At 44.5% G+C, this 17,911-nt stretch overlaps 1 protein-coding gene and 1 long non-coding RNA gene across 4 annotated transcripts in view; one reads left to right on the forward strand and one right to left on the reverse strand.

Annotated features, from left to right (window-relative positions):
* Window positions 1-17,911, reverse strand: part of LOC118358852 (cAMP-specific 3',5'-cyclic phosphodiesterase 4B-like) — a 280,803-nt gene that overhangs the window by 148,893 nt on the left and 113,999 nt on the right. The gene's annotated exons all lie outside the window — the stretch shown is intronic.
* LOC118377303 (uncharacterized) lies at window positions 4,798-6,760 on the forward strand. 2 transcript variants are annotated; one of them, XR_004824229.2, is made up of 5 exons: window positions 4,798-5,250; window positions 5,494-5,571; window positions 5,897-5,940; window positions 6,137-6,194; window positions 6,537-6,760. It is a non-coding gene; the product is annotated as an uncharacterized LOC118377303 (long non-coding RNA). The 2 variants fall into 2 exon arrangements; XR_004824228.2 differs by having other exon boundaries at window positions 4,798-5,571.

The raw sequence follows: 17,911 nt of genomic DNA on the forward strand, positions 1-17,911 counted from the left end.
ATGAGGAATGGACATGGCACGATATATTGGATGGCAAGGGTTGCTACACATGGGAGGAGATCCTGGCGGGAAGGGATCGCTTTCCATGGGAACAGGTGGAGGCAGCGAGGTGAGCAGAGGCAGCCGGAGAGAGGAGCCGGCGATATGAGGGAACACGGTTGGCAAGGAAGCCCGAGAGTCAGCCCCAAACATTTCTTGGGGGTTGGCTCACAGGGAGTAGGGCTACGCCAGGTAGGAGACCTGTGCAAACTCCCTGTGCTTACCGGGGGGCTAGAGAGACCGGGCAGGCACCGTGTTATGCAGTGGTGCGCACGGTGTCCCCAGTGCGGGTGCATAGCCCGGTGCGGTATATTCCAGCTCCTCATATCGGCTGGGCTAGAGTGGGCATCGAGCCAGGTAAGGTTGGGCAGGCTCGGTGCTCAAGAGCTCCAGTGCGCCTGCACGGTCCGGTCTATCCAGTACCACCTCCACACCCCAGCCCTCCGGTAGCAGCTCCCCGCACCAGGCTTCCTGTGCGTGTCCTCGGTCAAGTACCACCAGTACCAGCACCATGCATCAGGCCTACAGTGCGCCTCGCCTCTCCAGCGCCGTCGGAGCCTTTCTCCTCTCCTGCGCTGCTGGAGTCTCCTGCTTGTTCAGTGCAGCCAGAGCTGTCAGTCTGCATGAAGCAGCCAGAGCTGTCAGTCTGCATGAAGCAGTCAGAGATGCCAGTCTGCATGAAGCAGCCAGAGCTGTCAGTCTGCATGGAGCTGCCAGAGCTGTCAGTCTGCAAGGAGCTGCCAGAGCTGTCAGTCTGCAAGGAGCTGTCAGTCTACATGGAGCAGCCAGAGCTGTCAGTCTGCAAGGAGCTGCCAGTCTGCAAGGAGCTGCCAGTCTGCTGCACGGAGCTGTCAGTCTGCAAGGAGCTGCCAGTCTGCACGGAGCTGTCAGTCTGCAAGGAGCTGCCAGTCTGCACGGAGCTGCCAGTCTGCAAGGAGCTGTCAGTCTGCAAGGAGCTGTCAGTCTGCATGAAGCAGCCAGAGCTGTCAGTCTACATGGAGCAGCCAGAGCTGTCAGTCTGCAAGGAGCTGCCAGTCTGCAAGGAGCTGCCAGTCTGCAAGGAGCTGCCAGTCTGCACGGAGCTGCCAGTCTGCAAGGAGCTGCCAGTCTGCACGGAGCCGCCAGTCTGCACGGAGCCGCCAGTCTGCACGGAGCCGTCAGTCTGCAAGGAGCTGTCAGTCTGCAAGGAGCTGCCAGTCTGCAAGGAGCTGCCAGTCTGCAAGGAGCTGCCAGTCTGCAAGGAGCTGTCAGTCTGCAAGGAGCTGCCAGTCTGCACGGAGCCGCCAGAGCTGCCAGTCTGTAAGAAGCCGCCAGAGCTGTCAGCCTACATGGAGCAGCCAGAGCCGCCAGTCAGTGTGGAGCAGCCAGAGGCGCCAGTCAGCATGGAGAAGCCAGATCTTTCAGTCTGCCAGGATCCGCCAGTCTCTCTTCCAGACTCTTCCAGATCTGCCAGTCAACCAGACTCTTCCAGATCTGCCAGTCAACCAGACTCTTCCAGATCTGCCAGTCCACCAGACTCTTCCAGATCTGCCAGTCCACCAGACTCTTCCAGATCTGCCAGTCAACCAGACTCTTCCAGATCTGCCAGTCAACCAGACTCTTCCAGATCTGCCAGTCAACCAGACTCTTCCAGATCTGCCAGTCAGCCAGACTCTTCCAGATCTGCCAGTCAGCCAGACTCTTCCAGATCTGCCAGTCAGCCAGACTCTTCCAGATCTGCCAGTCAGCCAGAATCTTCCAGATCCGCCAGTCAGCCGGGATCTGCCAGAACTGCCAGTCGGCCAGGATCTGCCAGTCGGCCAGGATCTGCCAGTCGGCCAGGATCTGCCAGTCAGCCAGGATCTGCCAGTCAGCCAGGATCTGCTGAAACCACCAGCCAGCCAGGATCTGGTAGATCTATCTACCTGCCTGAGCTTTCTCTCACTCCCGAGCTTTCTCTCACTCCCGAGCTTCCTCTCACTCCCGAGCTTCCTCTCACTCCCGAGCTTCCTCTCACTCCCGAGCTTCCTCTCACTCCCGAGCTTCCTCTCACTCCCGAGCTTCCTCTCACTCCCGAGCTTCCTCTCACTCCCGAGCTTTCTCTCACTCCCGAGCTGCCTCAGTCCCGAGCTTCGCCTCAGTCCCGAGCTTCCCCTCAGTCCCGAGCTTCACCTCAGTCCCGATCTGCTCCTCAGTCCAGTGGGGTTCTGGGTGAGGACTACTCGGCCATGGTCGGCAGCGAGGGTGGACTATCCAGGGACGCGAGCAGAGGGGACTAAGACATTGACTGAGTGGGGTCCACGTCCCGGCCGGAGCCGCCACCATGGACAGATGCCCACCCGGACCCTCCCTATTGTTTTGAGGTGCGTTCGGGAGTCCACACCTTGGGGGGGGGGGGTTCTGTCACGCCCTGGTCGAAGTATTTTGTGTTTATCTTCATGTATTGGATCAGGCCAGGGTGTGGCATGGGTTTTTGTATGTGGTGGGTATATATTGGGATTGTAGCTAGTGGGGTGATCAAGCAAAGTCTATGGCTGTCTGGAGTGGTTCTCAATCAGGGGCAGGTGTTTATCGTTGTCTCTGATTGGGAACCATATTTAGGCAGCCATATTATTTGAGTTTGTCGTGGGTGATTGTCCTTAGTGTCCTTGTTCCTGTCTATGTGTTAGTGTACACAAGTATAGGCTGTTTCGGTTTTCGTTACGTTTATAGTTTTTTTGTAGTGTTTGTATTTAGATTCGTGTTACGTTTGTTTATTAAAACATGGATCGCAATCTACACGCTGCATTTTGGTCCGACTCTCCTTCACACCTAGAAAACCGTTACAGCCAGACAAGCCAGAGTATGAATCAAACAGATTTGCATATGAATGGGGCGGAAATTAGCTGACTTCTGATCTGTAAGGTTACACAATTTCTTTGCCATTTCCGCAACGTAGCAATGTTTAACACATGGATTTCATGTAATGTTGATAAGGTACCAAAAGTTGTTCGAATTAATGTTTCCATTTTATTAGCTTAACAAAACTTGTTAAACAGCGAAATTGTCGCAGAAATCAGCCTTGTTTGCACAGCGATGATGAAAAGAACGTAATTTAAACTGTAATTATCTCCAACACTCTAATCATTAGGTCATCACACCGTTGATATCGCAACGGACGCTAATAGTTTATCGAATCCCATTGTAACACTGTTGATATAGCAACGGACGCTAACAGTTTATCGAAATCCATTGTGACGTAAAGGGGGACACTATTTGTCCGGGGGACAATATTTGGCATGACAGGCCCCCCAGACGGTAATTTGACCATGATAACAAGTTTAGATATCTGGCCGCTAAACAAATTTAGCAATCTGAAAAAGTTTAGCTGACATGAGCTAATTGACTGACATAACAAGAGGAAAAATTGCTGATGCACAACATTTTCGAATTTGCGCCTTGTGTATTCTACTATATTAACTTGCAACACTAAGTTGAGTACCGGACTGAGTTCCTAAAAAATGACTAATATATTTAATCTTTTATTAATTTGTGGAAATTGGTCTGAGGGCTTTCGTGGTGCTTGTCTAGGCTCTCCAGCACCATGAGTCTGACTGATTGTGAGTGACAGGAAATATTGAATAACAACAAGAAGTGGAGGCTGAGTGATTGACAACCTGTTACCACGGCACTCTGACCGCTTGCCCCTTTCTGTGCTGGACCGAGCAGTTGCCATGGTGACCAGGCATGAGAGACACACCTTCGTGGACGGAATAAATTAGTGTCCCCCCAATCCCCTCCATCTCATCAATCCTAACCACTACACACGCACACACACACACAGGTCTGTGATTAGTCATTGAGGAGCATGACAAGAGCCAGTCACAGAGGGCAATCAATCACTCCGCCCCCCCCTCCCTTCTCGGCCCCTCTCCAGCACCTTGGCACAGATGAGTCAAATTACAGCCCTCAACATGTCATTCAAACACAGAGAGGAGGGAGGGAGGGAGAGAGAGAGAGAGAGAGAGAGAGGGAGAGAGAGAGAGAGAGAGGGGGAGCAGAAAAAGGAAGGTTGGTCAGTTTTATTTTTAGATAGGGGAGGGAGGGCTCGTTAGAAAGCTTTGAGCTCCTCTTGTTAATCCACTATTTGAAAAATTGTGCAGTCTTGGCTACTGGCTGGTTTCTCACACACTGGGTGACAGGGAGGGACACAGCGTAGCCAGTCAGTGTCAGTGTTGCAGTCTGGCTAGGGTTCTCTGTTTATGTCTACAGGAAACACACACACACACACACACACACACACACATACAGATATTCTATTAGACCCTAACAGGATGGAGTGAGATTGCGTGACACTGAGCTCAAATTAACAGGACACTCTGAATTGCATCACTTTAGGATGTGACTGGAGTCGTAAATCACATTGGCGTCTGCACTGTCACACACATGCTGCACTTATGTACCAACACATACAAACAATAATACACACACACCAGGGTTTCCGTTAGCCGGTAATAGCCAGCTTTGGTCAATAACAAAAGATATAGAAAAAGCTGATAAATAAAATTGGCAAATTTTTCGGGAGAAGAAGAAAAAATTCCATTACGACATAATGCTTTTTAGCCCATTCATTGATGGAAATATCAGTCGACGTAAATACATTTGAATGGTCATGCTTATCGCTCTATAGGTCAATTTGCATAATTTAGTGGAAGTAAATTGGCACGTGGGTACAGTGCGCTGTATTCCTTCTGTAGGCTACTTTATTTATCACATGCTTACAGCATGCAGATACAGAGAGTTTGAGCTGACAAGCGCGAGAGCTGCTGCTACTTCATCTGAAACAGCAAATGCAAAAGAAAGGAAGGCTTTGTCGTTCACGCGTAGCCTACTGCCCAACGTAAAGAAATAATAGTAGATCAACATTTTAAGGCTAAAAATGTTGATCTGTCGCATCCGACTCATTGCTTTTTTTAAATGTTTTTTTTTTTTAAATCCTAGGGCCTACTGGTCGTATGAATTTGGGATCTATCGTCCCACAACTGTCCCAGAGTCTGTTTGGCATAGGCTATTTCTTTCTCGACAAGTTGACCAATAGAATAGGTCCATTTTTCTCCTATGGGGAATAGCAGAAACCCCAAACAGCATAGGCTAGTGATTTTGCTATTCGTTACTCGTCTTGTTGGCTGAGGAAAAGTACATGTGGACAGTTATTCTGACATCTTCAAAGTGCACATCAAAGTGACAATTAGGGTAAGAAGGAAAACACATCGTTGCATCCTGACTTGCATGTTCTGTTAATATAAATGACCGTAATCTAAATGTGATTTATGTCATTCTGAGCACCGTGGGTGGACGCCCTAATCAGGTTACGCACCCAATGCATATTGGTCCGGTTAATGTCCGGAGGCGCCACATTTTCCTAACAGAAACCCTGACACACATACATATAAATGCACGATGCCGCCAGTATGATTGTGTGTGATTAATGAGTAGACAGTGTGAAGCCGTCAGCCACCTCGGTACCATGGCGACAGACCCACCCAGACGCCTCAACAACGCAACGGCCGACAGGTGGGTTTAGTGTTTCTACCACTGCACCACACAGGGATATAGAGCAGGGCAGGAAATGGGTCACTCACAGTCATTTAGCAGACACTCTTATCCAGAGTGATTTACATGAGCAATTAGGGTAAAGTGCCTTGCTCATGGGCACATAAACATATTTGTCATCTAGTCAGCTCAGGGATTCGAACCATTGGTTGATATATCATGATATATCAACCAATTAGTCTAAACCAGTCAGATTACGAGGTAGGAACTACCCCTTGTATAATGTTCCATAACTACATTAATATTCTTACTCATTGTAATGCTCTTGTTTTATGGCAATTCTAAGAAGACAGCAAGGAGGGAGAGGACCACCACAGAGCATTACCAAGGGTAAGAATATTCATGTAGTTATGGAAGCTTATACAAGGGGTAGTTCCTACCTCGCAATCTGATTGGTTTAGAGTCACTGGTTGATATATCATGATATACCATACCCTCTTTATGGTAACAAAGAGTTATTACAGTGTGTTAGCGTTTTAATTGAATTCCCCTTCAGTTGTTCGGAAATGTATGTTACTCTCAACAGAACTGCCAAAACCTTGAAAAGGGATGGGAGAACTGTGGATGGGGCATCGTCATTAAAGGTAAGCATCCTCTGGACTCAAAGGAGAACTACACAACCCGCCAGAGACTGAGAGAGGGGAAATCAGAGTGGGATATTGTAATCTCTAACTAGTGGGGGTTGGAGGGGGATGATGAACTGGGCAGATGCTGAAAACATCTTACTCTATGATCTGTGGAATGACGATGTTGATGACGACACTGATTACGATAATGATTACGATAATAATGGTTATAATGACAAAGGGGACGAGGCTTGAGTCCATTAGCAATTCTCAATAACATGGGATGTAAATTTGTGCACAACATTTGGGATGAATAAGCTTTTTGTGCGTATGGAACATTTATTGGATCTTTTATTTCAGCTAATGAAACATGGGACCAACACATGTTCGGTACAGACGAATGGTCCACGAGAGCCGCCACTGAAGTAATATCTACCGTGACCCTTTACAGACATAGAACGCAGCTACAGTAAAATGACAATACTGACAATTGATAACTTTACAGACAATTTAAAAAAAAGTGCTGCATCAGAAGAGTCTGTGCCGTTTGACAGTCGAATTCTGCTCTTGTATATAATGTTCTATTGTTTCCCTGACAACAATAAACGCTGTTTTTAATGATATGGTAGCCAGATGTGCTTTCTTTCTACTAAGTTTCTTGGTAAATCATGGTATTTAAAGAACTTTAAAGTACTTTCTTAAGGGAGAGTGGGCTGAGCGCAGGCAGGCTGCGCACAGCAGCTCGAGATTATTTGATTGACAGTTCTGGTCGCCTAGTGATGGAAATTAGTCCCTGTTTCAGAAGCAGCATGACTTACTTTACAGGCAAGTAAAATGTGGTTCGCATCTCCAGATAAGGTTTCATGTCAGTAGTTAAAAAGCTGTAGTGTGGCCAACCTTAACAAACAAACCGACATGCTGTAGCCGAGGTGCTTTCAAGATTATATCTGAAAAGGGTAGCCTAACCGATACAGTCTATAGGTAGCCTACTGTAATTTCATATTATGAGACAAAAACACCCCCACCCACTCGGAAACGAAGAGTACCCCGTGCTCGCAAGACTGGCCATCTGTAGCCTGGCGACATCAGTCTCATGAATAAACTAGGATATTCTACAGGCAACAGACCGAAGAAATTTCACACTGGCATCATCAGTGAAGATAAAGAGCAGACAGGACAATACAAGTGAGAGTGAAGAGGAGCAGGCAGAACCTTGCACATAAACTCAGCAAAAAAAGAAACATCTCTTTTTCAGGACCCTGTCTTTCAAAGAATTTGTAAAAATACAAATATCTTCACAGATCTTCATTGTAAAGGGTTTAAACACTGTTCCCCATGCTTGTTCAAAGAACCATAAACTATTAATGACATGCACCTGTGGAACGGTCGTAAAGACACTAACAGCTTACAGACGGTAGGCATTTAAAGTCACAGTTATGAAAACTTAGGACACTAAAGAGGCCTTTCTACTGACTCTGAAAAACACCAAAAGAAAGATGCCCAGGGTCCCTGCTCATCTGCGTGAACGTGCCTTAGGCATGCTGCAAGGAGGCATCAGGTGTGGCCAGGGCAATACATTTCCATGTCTGTATGTAAGACGCCTAAGACGACCATACAGGACGGACAGCTGATCGTCCTCGCAGTGGCAGACCACGTGTAACAGCACCTGCACAGGATCGGTACATCTGAACATCACACCTGCGGGACAGACACAGGATGATAGCATCTACTGCCCGAGTTACACCAGGAAGGCACAATCCCTCCATCAGTGCTCAGACTGTCCACAATAGGCTGAGATAGGCTGGACTGAGGACTTGTAGGCCTGTTGTAAGGCAGGTCCTCTCCAGACATCACCGGCAACAACGTCGCCTATGGGCACAAACCCACCGTCGCTGGACCAGACAGGACTGGCAAAAAGTGCTCTTCACTGACGAGTTGCAGTTTTGTCTCATCAGGGGTGAGGGTCGGATTCGTGATATATCGTCGAAGGAATGAGTGTTACACCGAGGCCTGTACTCTGGAGCGGGATTGATTTGGAAGTGGAGGGTCTGTCTTGGGGTCTGTCTTGGTCTGGGGCAGTGTGTCACAGCATCATCGGACTGAGCTTGTTGTCATTGCAGGCAATCTCAATGCTGTGTGTTACAGGGAAGACATCATCCTCCCTCATGTGGTACCCTTCCTGCAGGCTCATCCTGACATGACCCTCCAGCATGACAATGCCACCAGCCATACTGCTCATTCTGTGCGTGATTTCCTGCAAGACAGGAATGTCAGTGTTCTGCCATGGCCAGCGAAGAGCCCAGATCTCAATCCCATTGAGCACGTCTGAGACCTGTTGGATCAGAGGGTGAGGGCTAGGGCCATTCCCCCCAGATATGTCCGGGAACTTGCAGGTGCCTTGGTGGAAGAGTTGGGTAACATCTCACAGCAAGAACTGGCAAATCTGGTGTAGTCCATGAGGAGGAGATGCACTGCAGTACTTAATGCAGATGGTGGCCACACCAGATACTGACTGTTACTTTTGATTTTGACCCCCCCTTTGTTCAGGGACACATTATTCCATTTCTGTTAGTCACATGTCTGTGGAAATTGTTCAGTTTCTGTCTCAGTTGTTGAATCTTGTTATGTTCATGCAAATATTTATACATGTTAAGTTTGCTGAAAATAAACACAGTTGACAGTGAGAGGGCATTTCTTTTTTTGCTGAGTTTATGTCTTGGTAATCTGCATATCGCAATATCTTGTCTTGCATGCCGTGCAAATTCACCAAAGTAGCTTAAAATGTGCCCCTTCCTTTCTGGTTATATTTAAATTACAGGCCTTCATAGCCATATAGTCTAGTAGGCTATAACACAGAAAATATACTAATATAGTTTGTGAAAATTGCAATGTGATTTTCATTATTTGGGGAAAACATTGTTTTCTGTTAGGGATTATTCTTAAAGTTAAGAATTCCACCTTCGTTTAAAAACCACATAATTTAAAAATATTTAATTTTATTTTACCAGGCAAGTTAGTTAAGAATAAATTGGGCCAATTGTGCGCCGCCCTAAGGGACACCCAATCATGGTCGGTTGTGTTACAGCCTGGAATCGATCCAGGGTGTCTGTAGTGACGCCTCAAGCACTGAGATGCAGTGCCTTAGACCTCTGCGCCACTCAGAGGCCCAGTTTAATACAGTCCAGTCCAGACTCCAGCAGTAGTTATTGGGATGAATGTTAAAGTCAGACTAAGTTATAGTACAAGATTACCCCCCTCCTAAAGAAAAAAGTTACACTACATGACTCACATTGAGCGTGGAACAACTGATATTTTGTATTTTGAAATTGAGCTCAACTCTTCAATTGTGAGAGTTATTTGGCAAAGGTATGTGTTTTAGAAATGTCTGAATCTGCTCTTTCTGATACTACATAGAGATCTAAATATCTTTCCTGCATGTGAATCTGTAGGAGAATTTGAAAAAGTTACTTTTTGATGCTCTGTTTCCCTGTCTGTGTCAATTACAAGCTACGCCTATCCCTTGTTGTCATAATCCCACTGGGCACAGAAGTCAGTTCAACATCTAGATTTGATTTGCAATTGGTTGAGTTGTCAACTAATGTGAATTCAACATGAAATCGGTAAAAACAATACCATGTCATTGGATTTAAGTTCAAAGTTGGGTGAAAAGAAATATGAGATTCCCATTGATTACTTTACTTTTCTAAAATTCAATCCGTTTTCCACGTTTATTCAACTTCATCACCATTTTTTTGGGGGGGGGGGAATTGTTCAGGAGTCTGTGACCGCTGTTGCGGAATGACATTCTTTGAGGGTACACATGTAAGTCAGAATATATTTAAGGATAAGAAGTGATTAGTCAACTCTGGAAAGTCGTGGATTTTTACACATGCTAATAGCCCCTAACTGTCACACCCTGATCTGTTTCACCTGTCTTTGTGATTGGCTACAGTTTTGTTCATCAAACCTACCAGCGTTTTCCCCCTTGCTCCTGGCTTGTCTATAGTTCCTGTTTTTCTAGTTTTTCTGGTTTTGACCTTTCTGCCTGCCCTGAACCTGCCTGCCGTCTTCTACCTTTGCCCCACTACTCTGGATTACCGACCTCTGCCTGACCGACCTGAAGATCCAATATGAAATCAAACTTAAATTCAAACGTAACTTGATGTGTATTTAAAATAGCAACACACTTCAAACAATAAAATAAAATAAAAAACAAGCACGGGAATCAAAGAACATAAAACACAAAGGTATCATTTATTAAAGGCCAAACTAAAAAGGCTGGTTTATAAATGGGATTTTAACACCTCACGCAGTTTCACAGTACAAAGTTTCATATAAAAAAGTGAATAATAAAACGTAATGAAAGTATTACACACTTTATAAAATAAACACAAACAATGATGAAACCATGAAACGTTTATTACCTCTACAATTTAAGAAATTAACAGTAGCTTTTCTCATAGTTTTCTCAACTACAGTTAGCCTAATACCTAAAAAGAAGCCCTGCTTGAAACTGGTACTTCAGCAGATACTGTCTCTGTAGTCCTGGCAAACTGCACAAAATACTGGCAACATGCAGAGCGCTTCATAATTCTCTGATCTGGAATAAACTGTGCCTCTGATACAGATTTAAATGCCTTGCCCCAAACCTCAACAGGGGACTTAACCTTTTACTGTTTTGGATGTTTCAGGAAACAATTTGTGACTCGTTTCAGGAAACTAAGCGTATGTTGCATGTCAGTACTTTACAGGAGAGGCATTTGAGTATTATTATTACTATGTGCTTTTTGGCAGAAATGCCTTCTGGAACTCGTGAACTTTCATGTGCAAATATGAATTACAATTGTTAAATTACGAGCATAGTTCGTTTAGCCACGGAAAAAGTCAGGAACCTTCCCGCTGGGCATGATTGGCTGAGATAATGAATGGGCTGGACATGCCGAGAGACGAGTTCGGATTGGTCTGCCATGTAGCACCTTCTGTCTATAACCTGAGCCGCTTGGTATGTGTACATAATCCTTTCAACTGCATCTGTTTTGAAAGATATCATGGGAGAACTGCAAAAGTGTTGCTATTGCTCTCAATAACATTTATGCCCTGAATTTATCTGACGACAGTGATGGGGAAGAAACAGCAATCAAAAGTGTTGTTGTCACAGAATAAGTTGACCAAGTTTGAAATCAGTGGAATGCCCTGTGGAAGCAGAGTATGATAAGGAGAAAAATACAATTCTGACATTTGATTGCAAATGCGGATGGAGTCGAAAACACAGAAGGCTGTTTTATAAAACGCCTGTCTACGAGCAAACATGGCATCCGTGACAGAGAGGGAGAAAAATCTGAAGATTCGTATGGCATTGCACACGGTCAGTGTGAACCAGAGTGACTTGACACAACGGGCCAAGCAAGCTGTACAAATGAAACGGAAACGACACAGGACGTCTTATTTAATGAAAGGGGTTACAGTCTGCCCTGAAGTGTTCATCCATGTATACGGGTAAGAGTCTAGCTACATTTTCAGATATTATACTTTTCTAATTTAGTCAAAAAGTTGTTTTCATTGCAAGTCAAAGCGTACTGTTCGCTAGCTAGCTAACGTTAGTTGGCTGTCTCGCTAGCTAACATTACATGTATGATCTGTGTAGTAATATTATCTCAGAAAGCTATTTGCATTGATAATAATAGCCTAATGTCAGCTGGCTAAATATCATTGAACATAGTTAGTTAGCTTTAGCTAACTATGACAATCGGTTTTGTATTGCTAGTACTCTATGGATTGGGATTATGGTTCATTGTTTTAGCTAGCTAGCTAGCTACATGACTAAACAAAAGACTCCACTTCGCCAGATGATTGCATGACCTGTCAAGTTAACCAGGTGTGTCTGGTGGTGATTACGGCCATATATTGTATAATAATAAAGCAAGAATATTTGAATCTGTAATTTTGTCTTTCAGCAACAGTAGAACACGCCTGACTCTCCTCCACCAGTCATACAAGGAGAATGGTCTACTGCCTCCCATCAAAAAGAGAGCCGGCCCAAGCAAGCACGTTACACTTGAAGCATGAGGATTTGCAGCGAGTTGTGAACTTCATCAACTATGCAGAGGACAATGCAATATTATTACCAGGACGCCACCCAGGACACAAACACTTGAGTGGAAAGCTGCTGCCATCTCATGTGACAAAGGCAGCAGTGTGGCGTCTCTACAAGGAATCGATGACAACACTTTTGATTATTTCATTTACCTCCAACATGATTGACTTTTATTGTGTTTTTCAGGTACATGTTGTCCTCCTTCAGGAATCTACCTGCCAACAGATCAAGCAGCACTTCAGGTGAATATCATTTTCATTGTATTGTGTGAGGTTATTATCTAAACTTGGGAGGTCAATGGATGTTACGCAAGGTTGTAATGTCTTCTCTATTTTTTTTGTCTATTTTCCTGTTTTACAGCTTCGATGCTCTGCAGCCTGGTATTGTTGTCTCCAAGGAGCATTCGGACTCAGTCGGGACCAGGTTTCAACTGCTGCACAGCGCTGCCGTCCTTCCTCCCATAGATAATCTGCCTGTACAAGCACCACCTGGACTGGACACAACTAGACAAGCGTATCTTTATGAGAAGATCAGGGAGTTTTGCGACAAAGAGGCCATGGACATCACATGCCCTGCACCAAAGTTAAGGGCAGGACAGAAACAGGCTCTCTGAACAAACAGTGCATTTGGGAAGTATTCAGACCTCTTGACTTTTCCAACATTTTGTTATGTTACAGCCTTATTATAAAATGGATTAAATACATGTTCTCCTCATCAATCTACCCCATAATGACAAAGCAAAAACAGGTTTTTAGAAATATTTGCAAATGTATTAAAAATAAAAAACAGAAACACGTTATTTACATTCAGACCCTCATCCTTGAGATGTTTCTGCAACTTGATTGGAGTCCACCTGTGGTAAATTTATTTGATTGGGCATGATTTGGAAAGGCACACACCTGTCTATATAAGGTCCCACAGTTGACAGTGCATGTCAGAGCAAAAACCAAGCCATGAGGTGAAAGGAATTGTCCGTAGAGCACCGAGACAGGATTGTGTCGAGGCACCAAAACATTTCTGCAGCATTGAAGGTCCCCAAAAACACATTTGCCGCCATAATTCTTAAATGGAAGAAGTTTGGAACCACCAACACTCTTCCTAGAGCTGTTCACCCGGCCAAACCCGAGCCATCGGGGGAGAAGGGCCTTGGTCAGAGAGGTGAACAAGAACCCGATGGTCACTCTGACAGAGCTCCAGAGTTCCTCTGTGGAGACGGGAGAAACTTCCAGAAGGACAACCATCTCTGCAGCATTCCACCAATCAGGCCTTTATGGAAAGCCCACTTGGAGTTTGCCAAAAGGCACCTAAAGACTCAAGATTCTCTGGCCTGATGAAATTAATATTGAACTCTTTGTACTGAATGCCAAGCATCACATCTGGAGGAAACCTGGGACCATCCCTACAGTGAAGCATGGTGGTGACAGTATCATGCTGTGGGGGTGTTTTTTAGCAGCAGGGACTGGGAGACAAGTCAGGATCTAGAGAAAGATGAACACAACTAAGTACATAGAAATCCTTGATGAAAACCTGCTCCAGAACACTCAGGACCTCAGACGGGGGCAAAGGTTAACCTTCCAAAAGGACAACAACCTAAAGCACACAGCCAAGACAACGCAGGCGTGGCTTCAGGACAAGTCTCTGAATGTCCTTGAGTGGCCCAGCCAGAGTCCGGACTTGAACCCGATCTAACACCTCTGTAGAGACCTGAAAATAGCTGTGTAGTGACTCTCCCCATCCAACTTGACAGAGCAAGAGAGGATCTGCAGACAAGAATGGAAAAACTCCCCAAATACAGGTGTGCCAAGCTTAGCGTCATACCCAAGAAGACTTGAGGCTGTAATCACTGCCAAAGGTGCTTTAAGAAAGTACTTGAAGAGTAAAGGGTCTGAATACTTAATGCCAATGTGATATTTCCATTTCGTATTTGTAAAACATTTGCAAAATGTTCTAAAAATCTTTTTTTGTCTTGTCATTGTGTGGTATTGTGTATAGATGGATGAGGGGGGAAAAAACGATTTAATCAATTTTAGAATAAGGCTGTGACGTAACAAAATGTGGAAAAAGTCAAGGGGTCTGAATACTTTCTGAATGCAGTGTAGATGCCATGGTTCATGGGTGGTGCAGACGGACCAGTTCATCACTGGAGGCGAGTTCCCAGTCATCTGGACTATCTACAGTGCCTCTATGCACATTCATATGACTCATTCCTAACACATACACGCCACGCCATATGTTGCTGCTTCCATTTTTTTTTAAATCCTGCTGCTCAGTCACTTCCCCATTATTGTATGCATATTACTCTACCTTGTCTATCACCAGTATCACTGATATCATTATTGTATGCATATTACTCTACCTTGTCTATCACCAGTATCACTGATATCATTATTGTATGCATATTACTCTACCTTGTCTATCACCAGTATCACTGATATCATTATTGTATGCATATTACTACCTTGTCTATCACCAGTATCACTGATATCATTATTGTATGCATATGACTACCTTGTCTATCACCAGTATCACTGATATCATTATTGTATGCATATGACTACCTTGTCTATCACCAGTATCACTGATATCATTATTGTATGCATATTACTCTACCTTGTCTATCACCAGTATCACTGATATCATTATTGTATGCATATTACTCTACCTTGTCTATCACCAGTATCACTGATATCATTATTGTATGCATATTACTACCTTGTCTATCACCAGTAGCACTGATATCATTATTGATATTGTTCTTTTACATACTGTATGTTATTTTGTTCTTTCTCTACTGGCATTGACACCACTTTTAGTCTTGACATCTTTGGTTGTTTACTTCACTACTCACTGTGTTTAGCACATGTGAATCATTAAAGAGAATGTGGGGCTAAGGCTTAAGAGGGTGTGAATGATGTTGGATGGGTGTAGACAAAGAAGAGCTCGTCAGTAGGTGTACAAAAACAGTCAAGGGCCATTTTCTCAAAAGTGGGCTTACAAGTTTATCAACTTTCAAAGCAGAAATACTTTCCCATTGTTTTCAACTGCAGTGTATGATATACAACTACCTAGTTCTGAGTCAATACTTTAAAAAAACACAATTTCAAATGTTGCTACATAAGACCGAATCGAGGCGGTGAGTCACATTTACCCGAGCCAGAAATGTGTGTGTTTTCACGTGCTGGACCAACAAGCACATCGCACTATGCCCGGTATTAGCTCTACATCTGGTCGAATGCGTGGTAGGGTTTTCTGTCTGTCAATGGCGAACCACTTTACAGGTGCACACGATGAGCAAAAACCTTATCATGTTGTTCATATGCAACACTGGTCACAGATCAGTATTCTCACTCTGATCAATGCCATGTCAGTACGTGGTACCATCAGCACCTACATGTATGTCCTCTCTCTCATGACAGCCTGCTAACACGTTTCTCATATCATCAAAGGCAGTTGGCCAGACCCTTAACCTTAACCTCTTAAGTGCTAGCTGTGTAATGTCTAGCCTTCCTTTCTTTCATCCTTTTCTCCCCTGAAACACTGCCAAAGAGGTATATCCTTGTCTTCTAAATCCTTTAGCCTTTACGCGCTGGCGTAGTGTAATTTTGTAGCTTTGTAGTGTAATTAATGCCGTTAGTCATGTGATGGTGGAGGGACCTAATACCTTCAGGGACATTGTGCTGACCAGGATGACCTTCAAATGCCAACCTGTGTCTGGGGCTGGTCTGAATTGGCCACATGTATAAATGTCTGATACCCATTGAAACAATGTTCCGTTTTGCCGGTCAGGAAACCTATGGCTTCGTTCCCACAACCAATATGAAACCAAAAATATACGTTCCTACAACTTCCAAGGAACCAAATGTTAGCACAGACTTGTTATGGGTAGAGGCAGGCTAGTTATGTTAAGGAACACACACACAAACAGACCCCTCAAGGTTTAGCAATGGTAATATTCTCCAACACCGTCCTGTGCTTGCTAATAGTAAATTACATGGTAGTAAGGTGAGTCCTTGCTCTGATAAGACAATAACTTGGAGCTGTGTCCTACCCTATCTACGCAATGTACACCGCCATCGGAACGTATCTGTGCCGCTAGTAATACCCCAGTAAATAAATATAAGGCTCTAGGAAACTACAGGTTGTCGTATGGAGAAGAAGACAGCATGTTGAAGGAGCTTCATTTTCATGCTGTTCTCTTCATAGCAGAGACAGGGACCTGAAGAGAGAACATACTGAATGAACTCGGAAAAGGGATTCGAGATTCAGGTTTGTGAGACTGGAAGAAAGGGAGACATCTAGTCAGTTGTACAACTGAATGCCTTCAACTGAAATGTGTCTTCTGCATTTAACCCAACCCCTCTGAATCAGAGAGGTGCGGGGGGCTGCCTTCATCAAACATCTTCAGCATCCGGAGAACAGTGGGTTAACTGCCTTGCTCATAGGCAAAATGACAGATTTGTACCTTGTCAGCTCGGGGATTTGACCCAGCAACCTTTCGGTTACTGGCCCAACACTCTAACCACTAGGCTACCTGAAAATGATAGGGGTATGTTCTTTTACATACTGGTAGTTTTCTGACATTTTCAATAATTTAGTGTTATTAATGGCAGGGAGATGTCACCTTTGTGAAGACCTATCTCTGGTACGTTTAAAAAATATATATATATTATTTCACTTTAATTTAACCAGGTAGGCTAGTTGAGAACAAGTTCTCATTTGCAACTGCGACCTGGCCAAGATAACGCAAAGCAGTTCGACACATACAACAACACAGAGTTACACATGGAATAAACAAACATACAATCAATAATACAGTAGAAAAATATATATACAGCATGTGCAAATGAGGTAGGATAAGAGAGGTAAGGCAATAAATAGGCCATGGTGGCGAAGTAATTACAGTATAGCAATTAAACACTGGAATGGTAGGATGTGTAGAATATGAATGTGCAAGTAGAGATACTGGGGTGCAAAGGAGCAAGATAAATAAATAAATACAGTATGGGGATGAGGTAGATTGGATGGGCTGTATACAGATGGGCTATGTACAGATGCAGTGATCTGTGAGCTGCCCTGGCAGCTGGTGCTTAAAGCTAGTGAGGGAGATATGAGTCTCCAACTTCAGCGATTTTTGCAGTTTGTTCCAGTCATTGGCAACAGAGAACTGGAAGGAAAGGCGGCCAAAGGAAGAATTGGCTTTGGGGGTGACCAGTGAGATATACCTACTGGAGCGCGTGCTACGGGTGGTTGCTGCTATGGTGACCAGTAAGCTGAGATAAGGCAGGGCTTTACCTAGCATAGTCTTGTAGATAACCTGGAGCCAGTGGGTTTGGCGACAAGTATGAAGCGAAGGCCAGCCAATGAGAGCATACAGGTCGCAGTGATCGGTAGTATATGGGGCCTTGATGACAAAACGGATGGGACTGTGATAGACTGCATCCAATTTGTTGAGTAGAGTGTTGGAGGCTATTTTGTAAATGACATAGCCGAAGTTGAGGATCGGTAGGATGGTCAGTTTTACGAGGGTATGTTTGGTAGTATGAGTGAAGGATGCTTTGTTGTGAAATAGTAAGCCAATTCTAGATTTAATTTCGGATTGGAGATGTTTAATGTGAGTCTGGGCCGGAGAGTTTACAGTCTA

The sequence above is a fragment of the Oncorhynchus keta genome, chromosome 26, assembly GCF_023373465.1.
Source record: "Oncorhynchus keta strain PuntledgeMale-10-30-2019 chromosome 26, Oket_V2, whole genome shotgun sequence".
NCBI classification, from domain to species: Eukaryota; Metazoa; Chordata; class Actinopteri; order Salmoniformes; family Salmonidae; genus Oncorhynchus; species Oncorhynchus keta.